We start from the raw sequence: 9,921 nt of genomic DNA, 5'->3' as shown, positions 1-9,921 counted from the left end.
AAATTATCAGGACTCCTCCTCACCTGATTCATTTTCCTACAGTATATAAGTCTATTTTTCTTTTTTTTGCACTCACCTAAAATAGCTCAAAGCCCTTCCTCCGAAGTCATGTCAAATTTAAAATAAAAAGGCTTTTTGCTTTGTCATTCTCGATCATTAGAAATAAAAAAAGATTATGAATTATATTAAATCTTTAAATTAACCTGATGTTGTTCTATTTTATTTTTCTTAAATGTTGCACAGCACAATCACCCAGTGATCATGTCTGAAAGGCGGCTGTGAAAATAGTCTGTTGTCCCTCGGGTCACCGCCACGTGGATGACCGCTGGGTGGCGCTAAAACACCAGTGCTGCACCACCAAGCTGCACACACTCCCCGTGAAGAATCCGGCTGCTCTCAAGCAGGACACCTCAAATCCATTTCTCTAACTGCTCGAAGCCGTTGCCAAAGCACAGCCGTACCTAGTATGTGGATGGAGGATTGTAAAAAAACACACCCTGCTTGAATCCAGAAACTATGTGCGACCGTCCGGCGTGGTGTCCAGCTGTCGCGGCGCTCTGGCGGATGGGAAGTTGTCAGTCAGAGCCGGAGGACCAGCAACTTTTATAGACTTTAAAGTCCACTGCCTACAAAGTACGCAGCAGCCACATTTTAGACTTATATGACTTGGAGTGCTGATGTTATACCGCTGTGTTTAGATTATGTGTTGTCCTGGGCGTCTTGAAGCTGCAAGAAAATGGCAATTCCCTGAAGAACAGATTTCTGGTGTTTGTGGTTGGCAATGGAGCTTAAATGAAATGGACATTTCCCGGGATTAACTGACACAACAACGACAGGTAAAACGGCAATTCAGTTCTGTATTTTGACCTCTTATTAGGCTTTTGACATTCTGCAAAAATATGGAATATATATACAGTTTACATTATGCATTTCTAAACCCTAACAGCTCATGATATAGCCAAGCATCCAAAACGATTGACTTTTGCAGGTTTATTTCTTAAATTATTTATTATGTCCACTGTGACAAATAGTTATTAACTCGTGACACCAATAAAGCTACTGGAAACTAATGACTTCAGGTGGTGTACAGATGTAGCTGCAAGATGGCAAATGTTCAACTTCATATTGTGTGGATGCAGAAAAAAAATCAGATTCATGCAGTAACATAAACTCTTCAGATTGGTTAAATTTGATGAATTGATAAAGTTGGGTGCAATCTATCTATCTATCTATCTATCTATCTATCTATCTATCTATCTATCTATCTATCTATCTATCTATCTATTTATCTATCTATCTATCTATCTATCTATCTATCTATCTATCTATCTATCTATCTATCTATCTATCTATCTATCTATCTATCTATCTATCTATCTATCTATCTATCTGATTACATTTAAGTTTAAGCGTTTCTTTTTTCTTTAACCCCACCCTACAACAAGAGCGTGTGACACTAATTTATCTACATGTCTTCATCCTTTGTACCTATGGAAAGGTAGCCCCCGACTAAACATGGCTCCCCAAGGTAAAGCTCTATTGCCTGGTCAAATACAGATCTGAAATCACAGCAGGGGCAAGTGTGCTTCACCTGGGTTCCAACACAAGAGAAAAACAGCCCCAACTACAAGCAGCTGCTTTGTGACTTGGAGTCCCTCATGAAAACTGGCTCTTGTGTTTGCCGTCAGCTGCTTTGCACATAGACTTTAGATATTTATGATTATGTTTCCACACAATGCTTCCACACGACTGTGAGTGCCTCCCTCTCCACTCTCCAATTTGTCTCTTCTTCTCCCCTTTTTTGGTGTCCATCAGTCTATTTCCTCATTCAATATGTTCTTTCATCTGCCCTTCATTCGCTTGACAAGTGTTGTACGGTCAGCTATTTTTTTTTTCTTCCCCTCAATTAGTGCTATCATCGCATTTCATCCTACGGAGTACGGGGATGGTAATAACCTTACACTCCTATTGCGCGGTGATACAATTCTGCTGTGATTAATTGAAGTCCCCTCAGAGAGTCATAGGAGGCGCAGATCTTCCCTTTCACACTCACTGACAGGCAACCCATTATATTGTTTTATAGATCGCCGTCAGTAGCCCTTGAAGCTGCCTGCGGCCCACTGTTGTTCTGGAGGGTTTTATTGTGGAAGGTTATTGGTTGCTATTGCTGACAGGCAGAGCAAAGGCCACCCTGGGATTACTGGAGATGGGATCTCTGTGACAGGTCCACTGTATTTGTCAGTAACACTGGAGACTTAAAAAAGCTTGTTCTGCAGAGTTTGTTGTTGAAAAGTGGGAATTTACTGTGGAGCCACAGAAGTTGTGTGTCCATGACATTGCAATACTGCACTATAACATACGCACCCTCCAACAAAAGGTGAAGCAAAAATGTTTGCTCTTGTGTCGTTTGAATGCTGCTCTGAAGAGCAACCAGCATGAACAGCTGAGACAGATTGGCTTGCAGTGTGGTTTGTTTTTTAAAAGCAACCATCACGCAGGCGCTGCAACAAACAGCAGTACCTAAGGAAGGGTGAGGCATGGAAGGAGTCCTTGATATGCATGAGCCACCAGGTGATATCCAAAAGAGAACAGTGCAGAACATCATGGATAAGAGATTTGTTTCTAGTCTTAAGGAGCCACCCCAGGCGGTATTTATGTTCTCCACCAGCTTCCTGCTCACTCTGTCAGATCAATAGGACATATATAATGCCTGCGTTTGCAGGCATGAAACAAAACCATTCAGCACTTTGTTTTCGACACCTTATAAAAGTGTGCTTTGGTTCTGTGTTATTGTACATTGAAGATTGCTTTTTTATACTGCAGTTTTTCCGAATGTTTCCATTTTAAGATGGCGCTTTTTCATTTCCTGCGTTGTGGGGATGCCAGGCACGTCTGCTTATGCAGAATTCATATACTTGTGACATTTTCTGTGTCTTGTCATGGAAAACGTAGCACAGCAAAACCATGAGTTTACCATAAAATCCTGGCTATTGCATCATCTCAGTATTCACCACCAGCTCTTCAGATTTAGTTTAGCAGAACAATGAAAAAGTCAGCCATTTAATTACATGATAACACCTGATTTCTGCACCTCGAGATTCACTTCTCAGTGGTGTTCATAAGTTAATGTGTTTAGAGAGCTGTTTGTTTCACCTCACAATGTGCCAGCTTGAGCTACTGGGGTGAATCCATCGGGTGCTTAAGGAGAAATTCAAAGCCTTATCATAGAAAAAAAATACAGCATTGTGGTGCTTGTGTGCTTCACCGTCATGTACAGAAGAGGTGGAGGACATGAAGAGAGCACATCCCATGTTTTATAGATGCCATTTAAAGGAGCATGCCCAAGAATGGCTGGCTGAAATGAACTGTAACCACAGACTAAACACCAAGACAATAAACTAACAAATTGGTTTTCTGGGAACCAGCAGTGTCCCAGCTACTCTCCCGGGCTGATCCGTGCCGATGCGGCGAGTCGGTTTTTTCCTAAGAGATTAGGCTGTGAAGCAAAACTCCATATCTCATTTATTCATGTTGATTTGTTCTGTGCATGTTTGGCTGTAGGTGTGTGTGAACAAGAGACAGTGTGTGTGTGTGTGTGCATGTGCATACAGCTCGAGTGTGGCAGTGTTTATGTGAATGATGTGTGTGGGCACATCGTGCATATGTGTTCATGTTTTTGGATCTCCTACTACTACATTAAAACTGTGTGTGTAAGTGTGTATTGTGATATCATTATGTCACATTAGCATTTCTTTTCTCATCTGGTCAGTGGACAAGATTGGAATACTGACAATCATGAGAAGTTCATCTTACTCTCATGCAATAATTATTGATGCACAGCTAATGTTACCATTTCTGTAATAATTCATTCAACCTTTTGCTTAAAGTGGCAATCTAAAAGATTTTGAATTCAAAGAAATGTATACAACTGTACCAACTTGCAAAAAAGAGCCATTTTATTGGCATGACTGCCTTTAGTATGTAGCGTCAGCCCAGTCTCATCAGAAACTGTGAAATAGGACCATTTGTCCACATATTGAGTATTAAACTGGGTAGTTTGTGATGATATGTAGGTTTCTATTCCTAACTATATGAACCATGTACACTACTTCTATCACTAACCATGTACTTTTAACTCCTACTGCTAACGATTAGCAGGTGTGAGCAAAGAAAAAAAGTAAAAGAACTACAGAAAAGGTTTTGCAGGATGGGATTTGAATCAGCAGTGTCTCAGTTCAACATTCAGGGATAACACCCCCCACAGACTCCTACTTTTCAGTAATGTGCCATTTTTGTCTTTGCCAAAAGTGGCAACTGTTGATCATCATTGCTTTGCAAGCGTCAGCGCTTGCGGCATGAAAACGCATCACTGCAGGTGCGATCAGAGGTAAAGGACATAAGATGCAGCCATTTTGAGCATTCACTGTAAAATTTTGACACATTTCTGTGGAATAACGTCTGTATTTGAGTGTCCTGTTGGTAATATTATTGTATTCTTCAAAGGCTCTGGTTGCCAACGTTTTTGTTGACTGGTAAAGTTCACATTTGCATCTCCCCAGAAACCAGCAGCAGTGTGGTTGCAGGGAGGCGAGTCCCACCCCTAGACATAAACATTGTGCAGAAAGAAAACACCAAAAGAAGTACATGTCTTTGAAAGCTGTGTTGCATGTCATGAAAAATAAGTGCAATTCCTGTACATCAGCACGAAGAACATGTTTTTTATTCTATACCTATGTCATAATTTACCTGTAGAGATCAGTGAAATAGGGCCTGTGTTTCAATTGTCCACTCATTCACTATGTAGTTGAGGCAGCCATTTTAGTGCTGTTCAAAATTTTCGTTAAAACTTTTTGTTCACGTGCACTACAAACTTTTTATTTGGTACACCGGAAGTACCATATAAAGGCTGTTCGCTGCATATGAGGAAGCATGCCACCGCTAGCGAAAGCTGGCAAACGCTAACATTTGCTGCTCATTCTTTTTCATACCGGTTTAGAGTGCTTGACTGATTGCTTGAACATAAAACAATCAGTCTCTTTTTCTGCTTGAGTTGCAGGACTTGAGATTGTGTAAGTAAAACATGTACAAGAACTATACGTCTGAAAAGTAAACATATCGGAGGTGAGTTGTAATACAGCTTGTTTTCTGAATATTTGCACTTAAACTAAAATAATGAAATACAACACCATGGATTGTATCTGAAGTTCTGACAGATATGATCATCTTTTGAAATTGATTCAACTTGGTCCTCAGACTTCTTGCTGTGCATGGATAATATATGCAAGCATACAAGCATTTTAAAGCCAGTGTCGACAACCTGTGTATCCTGTGGGGAGCAACATGACTGCCTGAGACTTTTTCCAGTTGACTCTTAAAGTGTTTTAGATGCTAAGGATGGTGAGGTTTGACTGGAGATGAGCCATCACATTCGCTTTTCAAAGGTGGTAGTTTTCAGTTCTTCTGACTCTCTTTTCAATCCTCTCCTTGCTCCCTTTCCCTGACATAGACATGAGTATTTGGCAGCTTTTGCTCTGAATATTGAGCCAGCAGAGTTTTCATCAACTACTTCTTCAACACAGCAGCAAAGAACTAGATACTTTAAGTCCTCAACCATCAGCTCAGTAGAAAGGTTTGGGAATTGCAGATTTTCAGAGGCCATATTTCTAAATCTTGGTTCCTCGGGGAAAACAGGAGCACTAATTTATTCTTGGCAGATTTTCTTCTTCATCTCTTATGGGGCCTGGGGGACTTTAGCAGATGTTTTCTTTTTTTGTTTGTGGTGTTGCTGCTGTCAAGCTCCACTTTGCGTCTGTAATCATTAGACCGTAATTTGGGTTGAAAATTACAATTGCGAGGATTAAAAATGGGCCTGTTATCTTACATGCTTGTTACTTCTTTGGTGAGTAAGCAGGAGAGAGGCAACTGTGTTGTAATCATAATGAAACAAATCAGACTCAGTAAATTTTGCAATCATCATCACTAGTCTTTACACGTGCTTTGTGGAGGAGGGCTTGTTCAGCCGTTCTTTAAATTGAAAGTTGGTCAGCTTCCTGCTGTGGTTTGATTTCTCATCTCCTCTTTTCTCCAGTTCACACATGTCAGATTTAGAAGCAACACCCAAAGTTGAATTATTATCTTTTGCTGTGGATTGTAAGGGGCAATACATTAATTCCCTTAGGTTTTAAGTGCATTTAAAGAAATTATCCTATTTGGTATGTTTTTATGTAGACAATAGAGCAGCTGGCGCACTACACTGCAAGTTCATTAACTTGTCTCTAAAGAAACAGCCTATTCTTTTAAGGTGAAATAAAACAGGCAGAAAATGTAATCTCTTGCTCCTTTCTTGTGTGCATTGTTCTCCTGATTTTCTGCCTTCAATGTAAAATGAATTTGCAGCAAAGCAATGCGACAGTAACTTTATCTGCATTCTATACTGTGAAATACCTGCAGTGCTACACAGCTAAAAGCTGATGTTTTGGTATTAAAAGCAATGTAAAAGGCTACACAAAAACACAGGAAGGTGTTTGTAAATCAATACCTGTTGCAACACAACAATAAGATTGATTTAGTTGTAGCCTTCAGTGTGGGATAAAGTTATCAGGAAAGATTCTTCTGTCTTGTTCGAGCTGATCGAACTTACCTTTTTAAAGTTGGACTGTGGTGTAGTTACAGGGTAGAAACAAAACTGGAAATGACTAATGCAGGCAGGTACAATTGTTACCTTTTTTCTTTCAGCAGAGTGCATGCTCACCTGGCAAAAGATGTGTTATTTTTTAGTTTGGTAAAACTTAGAATCACTCAACCAAAGAATGTCAGTGATGCTCCTCATCATTGCACTGTGGCTGCCCAATGAATCCTGCTGCTGATCAGCTGAGCCCGTCAGAAGTTGTTTCAGACTCCTGAATTAGCTTACTGCTGGACATTACCTTCTCAAAGATTTAAAAGATGGCTTTACTATCTCATAGTTGGTGTTTTGTAATTGGACTGGCAGAATTATGAGGCACAGGTGATCAGAAGCAGGATATATTGGTGAGCCGCTGTGCATGCTATGATGAGGAGCAACGTAGGTTTTCTTTGGCTGAGAAAACAGTAACAAAGCAAACTGTCTGATGCAAAAGCTACATAGTGCAAAACATATAGTGTTTGCTTGAGGTGCTGTGAAATATTTGAGATTTGAATTGTTTAACATGGATAAGATTTGCTCTTCTTTAGCTCTATTCTAAGTAGCTTTTAGAATTCCCACCTGACTCTCCAAACTGAGAGCGCTGTCTGCGGCAGGGACGTCAGTGTCTACTCATAAGTACCTCACACAACCTCACTTAAAAAGAAGAAGAAAAGGAAACATGCCTTCAGCTAAGATTGTGGCAGGTCTGTTTTTAAATATTCAGCAACACTCTACCACGAAAGATGGAGAAATCATCCAAACGGCTTTCGAATCATCCAATGAACAGCATGCATGTCTGTGTTGCACGACAGATACACGTTTGTTACAGCATATATTCATACAGTTTACTAGAGACAAAAGCCCAATCTGCTTACATCGCAGATAATTCTTGATAGTATATCATTGTTTTCAATAGGTTCTAATAGGATTGTTTTGATATATTTGTTTTTAATTTGGAGGTTGAAGTGTAACCTTTAACAGTTTCTTTTCAGAATTGCACTTGCCAGCTCAAACTCTGTATGGGTATGTGTGGACATTAAAGGTTAGGGGCTATTGTAGATTCCCTTCACTGTTTAACTGTACAGCACAGGGAAGCAGTACATACTGCAGTACATTTCTGTTTGGATTGATGCACTTTTTATACACCAGCATCAATTTTCAGATAGGGGGTGGAATTATAAGCCTTGGGATGAGAATCTGTTTTGTTCTATCTCCCTCCATCTTTGTTGTACTTTCTTTTTCCTTTATACACACAACCGTACGATCACGATCACACACACACACGCAGCAACTTCCTCACCATAGCGTGCAGGGTGACTAATTTCTCCTGGGCTTTGGACTTCGGCGTCAGAGAGGGTGAGAAGGAGAAAATGAAAGGGAGAGGAGAAGCAGCGGTGCACTGGCAGCTCACAGGAAGCCGCCCACATTGAAGGAGCTCGATACCACCTCTCATGTCGCCTTTTTGGCCGCCTGTCTGTCTGTTTTGCTTCGTAAACCAGTGCCAGCCCAGAGCACCCTGCATGTGTGTAGCTTCAGTGGAACTGTGTCAATTTTATCACTGTTTACTCTCCAGTTTCAGGTACTGGAGACAAAACACAAGCAACATGCGTGATGCTTCCATCTGTGAAAAGAAATTGAAATCTAAGTGTGCTCTTTTTGAATCCAATTCGAGCTGTCTTTTCTGGATTCTGTGGAGTGGAACGGCTGCCAATCAGCTCGGCTTTGTTTACTCTATGCGTCCTGCTGACAATGGACTGATACAAATGTCAGCTGCTGTACTGTCACACACTGTGCCATTGTGCAGTTTGATAAAAAGTGAACTGAAATAGGTTGTGTGCCACTAAAACAACTGCTATACATTGTAGACTTGCAACAGTAATTCAGGGCAATGACAAATCAGGGAGCGGATTGGAAATATGGATTTATCATCAGACAGTTTGAAGAGACAGTCTGGTGAAATTAAGCTTCTTTTGCTGAAATTTACTTAAAGAAAGGTAAATAGTTCAAATAATTAAAAAAAGCCACAAATACACACAAAGGCCTAATTTGCTTTCCAGATGTGGACTGAAAAATCTTGGCAGCAGTTAAAAAGGAACACTGAGCATGCTCATTGGAAATAATTTCCTCAAATTTGGAATTATCATGAAATTAATTATATCACAATGTAAGCACTGTGAAAAAAAAGACTGGATGTTTTACAGACTTTTTGTTCTTTTCTTTTGTTTGCATATTAATGTTTGTTATGATAAGCCACTACACTGTGATTGCAGTTTTTCCTGATTTCTCTGTGGAGCATGTTTGCCTATCTTTAGTTTGCTGTTTCATTCTCCGAGATGTTTATTTTAGAAGACAGAAAAGACTACATTCCCTTTCCAATGCATTCACTGATGTTGAGATGGGGCATGAATATCAAGAAAAAAACTGTTTTGTTGCTGTTTTGCAACCCTGAAGATATTTTTTGTCCATTCTATTTGAACTTGGAAGTTTAAATTTTTGTTTCTATTAGTTTTCTGTAAACTGAAACACCACCGGGATCAATTTTTAACACTTACAGATGGAGGAACCTTATCAACAGTTTGTCTTTTCTGAAAAAGACATAAGCTGTTGTCTAGGGTACCATCTAATGGGAGGCCCTGCTGGAAGTCAGTTATATCCCTGCAGGACTTGACATCTGAGGTAACCCTATTATAATCAAATGTAGGTAGTCATCTACTATTCCAAAATAGTTCTGATGCTGTGTAAATGTAAACTGAAACTTTTGCCTAGGCTAATTTGAATCTAGTTGAACTTACATATGCAGAGTGGTTTGAACCCCCACTGCATTATCTGGATGTGTAGGTGCAGGTTTTGTCTGTAGTATTTGTCATGATCTGTGGCTTTTGTACTCAATTTCCCTGTTTGGTTCTTAGCTCCATTTCCACACCTGTCTCCAACTCAATCAACCACAGCTGCAGTCACTTCCTCATTAGTTTCCCTCAATATATATATTCCCCTTGGTTTCTCTCAGTCCCTGTCAGATCCTTGCTGTTACCTGGATTTCTTCAACTCTCTGCTTTCCACTTGCCTGTTTCCCTGGGTTTATTATGTTATGTTGTTTTATTATTGAGTATTATTGTATCTGAAGTTTAGTTCTTGGATTTCTGGCTCAGCTGCACTTTTTGTTTGTTTTTTCAATAAACACTTTACTTTTTCATTAGTTTTCTCGCTCCCTTCCACATTTGGGCCCTCAAAACCATTCACCTTGGGCCTTATGACAT

The 9,921-nt window shown here is 40.0% G+C and overlaps 1 protein-coding gene across 1 annotated transcript in view; it reads left to right on the top strand.

The window, feature by feature from the left end:
• The first annotated feature begins 415 nt into the window (after positions 1 to 415).
• tafa3a (TAFA chemokine like family member 3a) overlaps positions 416 to 9,921 on the top strand; it is a 99,781-nt gene continuing 90,275 nt past the window's right edge. Inside the window, exon 1 of the mRNA XM_072383110.1 lies at positions 416 to 836. The gene's annotated coding sequence lies outside the window, so the exon portion shown is untranslated. The remainder of the gene's footprint in view (positions 837 to 9,921) is intronic.

This window comes from Leuresthes tenuis, unplaced genomic scaffold, assembly GCF_036924035.1.
Source record: "Leuresthes tenuis unplaced genomic scaffold, fLeuTen1.0.hap1 SCAF_3, whole genome shotgun sequence".
Taxonomy (NCBI): domain Eukaryota; kingdom Metazoa; phylum Chordata; class Actinopteri; order Atheriniformes; family Atherinopsidae; genus Leuresthes; species Leuresthes tenuis.
This window is presented reverse-complemented; position numbering and strand designations above follow the sequence as displayed.